Source organism: Myotis brandtii, unplaced genomic scaffold (assembly GCF_000412655.1).
Source record: "Myotis brandtii unplaced genomic scaffold, ASM41265v1 scaffold726, whole genome shotgun sequence".
NCBI lineage: Eukaryota > Metazoa > Chordata > Mammalia > Chiroptera > Vespertilionidae > Myotis > Myotis brandtii.
In genome coordinates, this window is record NW_005370869.1 from 332,944 (window position 1) to 336,545 (window position 3,602).

A 3,602-nucleotide genomic window follows, 5' to 3' on the forward strand; every position below is an offset into this window, starting at 1 on the left:
CCTGAATCCGTTCCGCCCCCGACTCCGCCTCATCCCGCCCCTCCGCTGCCATTCTTTCCAGCGCGAGAACCTTCTCTTCTCGCGAGCCGCGTTGCTAGGATACTGCGGGTAACAGAGCATCCAGTCAGTGCGGACCTTTTGGAGCCCGAGAAACCACTGGGACCGAGTCGCCGAGTTCCTGGTCGGGTAGGAGGACAGGCTCCGGCTGCACGCTCCGGACCCAGCCGCTAGACCGGCCTTGCCTCAGGGATCTACCAGCGCTGCACTCCGAGGTCTCTCCCGGGCGCTGATGCCGCCTGGGCTCTGGGGACTGACTGGCCCGTCGGGAATGTCCCCCCTTTGGTTTAAAAGCCGTGCAAAGCATCCTTTCTTTCTGGGTTCCCTTTCTGGCTCCGCCTCCGTGGTTTGGGATTCGGAAGGAGCAGCCTCTAGCTAGGAGCCGTACCTCACCTCCCACCCCCGGGAATAGCATAGAAGCAACGTGCGTGTGTACCCAGCGCTGGCATTAGGGCACGTTGAGCCATCCATGGTCCATGTTCAGTCTTTAGTAAACAGAGGGCGTACAGACTTTCCTCACTGGCACTCACACCTCCTTTCCTCCCCTGGTTTTGCTGTGCCTTTTAAAATAATTTAAAACTCAAGTCTATTTGGTAGAAAGCAAAACTGGACCCCTGCCTTGCTGCTTACACTCACATTCTAGATCTATCATGCCTTGCAGGTGGAAGGGGGACTTTTTTTTGGCACGTAATCATAATGGAGACTATTTTCTTTTATAACAATTTTCTTTTAAAACAAATTTCAAGATTAAAACATTTACTTTGAATAGATAATAGAAATAAATGATAAAACATTTAAATAGTTCTGCCTTCAATCCATCCGTGTCCTCCAGTTCACCTTCTAGAGGTGCCCTCCATATACAAATACGCAGTTGTACCTGTAAAAATGCACAGGCTGGTCTGTGCTTTTGTGGAAGGTCCAAGAGGACCTGACTGTGGGTTGACCCTTGAACTAGATAGAGAAATGGGAGGTTCCTCATCCACTCCACTGTCCTTGGAGAGTAATGTGTGTTGAGACCGTCTGGTCTGTATACATGACTTGGCAGGAGTAAGGTCCCTATATAAAATCTTAAATTTTGGTAGGTGATTGCAGAGATCTACTCCTCTTTGCAGCTGCCCAAGACAAGCCTCCTATGTAAGTTCCCTTACTTATTAAAATTGCCGCCTATCACTCTGGCCGGGTAGCTCACTTGGTAAGAGCATCATCCAGATACACCAAGGTTGTGGGTTTGATCCCCAGTCAGGGCACATACAAGAAGCAACCAATAAGTGCATAAATAAATGAAACAACAAATCAATGTTTTTCTCTCCCCCCCACCCTCTCTAAAACAAAACAAAATAAAACTGCTCTGTTGCAGTTTTGGATTTTACCTGGGGAGCTCTTGAGTTTGTGAACCAATAGCTTTGCTTTATCACTTCAGTGAATCATGAGTATGCAGCCTTTCAAATTGGCTTCTTGTTTAGCATAATTTGAGATTCTTCCCTGTTGTTGTGTGTATCAGTAGTTTATTCCTTTTTATTGGTGGGTAGTATTCCATTTATGAATGTATCACAGTATATGAATCCATTCATCAGCTAAGGAACATTTGTATTGTTTCCATCCAGTCTTTGGTGACTAAAAATAAAGCCTGTCTAAACTTCTGTGTACAGGTTTTGTGTGAATGTAGCTTTTCATTCCACTTGGGTAAAGGACACAGATTGCTGGGTTATAGAATAAGTACGTATTTAATTTTATAAGAAAATTGACAGAATTATCCCAAATGCTGCACCCACCAGTGTTCATTTTCACCATCGAGGTATAAAAGCCACTTGTCTTCATACTCACTAGCCCTTGATAGTGTTGAGCTAAAGAAATACACCAACGTATATTAACTATTGTAATAAGTGTATAGTGGATCCTCATTGTGATGTGAAGTTGCATTTCTCCAATGACTAATGACATTGAGCATCTTTTCATGTGCTTGTTCTCAGGACCAGAACTAGAATGAGGTAACTGAGGCAACTGGGTCCAGACTTTTAGGAGGCATTTATTCTCAGGCTCAGGTCCAAGTGTCGAGCCCTGCAGGCACCACACTTGCCCCAGCCTAGTCCAGGCTTTGCTGATTTTCATTCTGTATCTATTCTTTGGTGACGTGCCTATTGAATCTTTTACTCTTTTTTTTTAACGGTTAATTTTTTTTTATTGAGTTTTGAGAGTTTTTTGAATATTTTTGATCCAAGTCCTTTATCAGGTGTGAGTTTTGCAAAAAAAAAATTATCTCCCAGTCTATGGTTTGTCTTTTTATTTCTTTAGTTGTGTTTTTTGCAGAGCAGAAGTTCTTGATTTTGTTGCTGATTTAGAAGAGCCGTCTTGGCCATTTTAGGGGGGACCCTCCAGATAGAAACAAGAGCTTTTCCCCAGACTCTCCAAAAAGGGCAGATAAGTATGTTGCTGAGTTAGGCTTCGTTTAGATACTCTCTTTCTAATCAGGCCATTGAGCTCTGTTATGGCAGAAAATAACCAAAAGGAAGTTTTGTTTTAGTGGGTGAGAGCCTAAAGAAGTTTCTGGAATTTTTTAAAAATCGAGGTTTTGTTCAGTTTTTATCTCATTTCACTTTCCCCCGCCTTTTGTTTTAGAATTTTAAAACTTTAGTTATTTTATTTGTTGTACTTGAAATTTAAACGGTATTTTTAAACAGTATAAGGAGTCAAGAGCAGTTTATTTTCATCTTTCCAATTACATGTTTATAAGGAGTGAGCAGTTTATTTTCATCTTTCCAATTACATGTTTTATTATATAATATTTCAATTTTTTACTATTATTTTGTGTTGACAACAATAGTTTATTTGCTCATCTATTCTTATTGAACTTCAGACTTTCACTAGACTCATTTCCTCCTTCTTCAAGTATATCCTTTAGGAGTTCCTTTAGAGCAGATATCTCGAAGGTAATTTATTTGTAAATGTATTTTCTTTCTTGAAAGATTATTTTGCTGGGTGCACAATTCTAGGTTGATAGCTATCTTATTTTAATTAGTACATTGTTGCCTTGGCTTCTGTTTTTCTAATGAGCAATCTGCAGTGATTTTCTTTCTTTTCTATTAATGTCAGAAAATTAATATGATTCAAAACAGTAGATGATATGTCCTTTATCACTGTTTGCTTTCCAGACCTGCTCTTTGTTATGATGTAATTTAACTACAATGTACATGGCTATGAATTAGGTATATGCTATGCTTCTTGAACCTGTGGATCCATATATTTCATTCGTTCTGAAAAATTCTCAGCCATTATTTTTTAGGATATTTCCTTTTTTTCCATTTTTCTGTTTTCTTCTGGAACTCCAGTTTGAAATATGCTAGATGAGGGCCTGGCAAATTTTCTGAAAAGAGCTTCACAAGCCACATGCAGTCTCTGCATATTTTTTTTTTAATTAAATCTTTATTGTTCAGATTATTACAGTTGTTCCTCTTTTTCCCCCCATAGCTCCCCTTCACCCGGTTCCCACCCCACCCTCCGCCCTCACTCCCCACCCACTGGCCTCATCCATAGGTGTACGATTTTTG

At 40.8% G+C, this 3,602-nt stretch overlaps 1 protein-coding gene across 1 annotated transcript in view; it reads left to right on the top strand.

Moving 5' to 3' along the window:
- Positions 1-36: 36 nt before the first annotated feature.
- Positions 37-3,602, top strand: part of IQUB (IQ motif and ubiquitin domain containing) — a 59,229-nt gene continuing 55,663 nt past the window's right edge. Inside the window, exon 1 of the mRNA XM_014530156.1 lies at positions 37-272. The gene's annotated coding sequence lies outside the window, so the exon portion shown is untranslated. The remainder of the gene's footprint in view (positions 273-3,602) is intronic.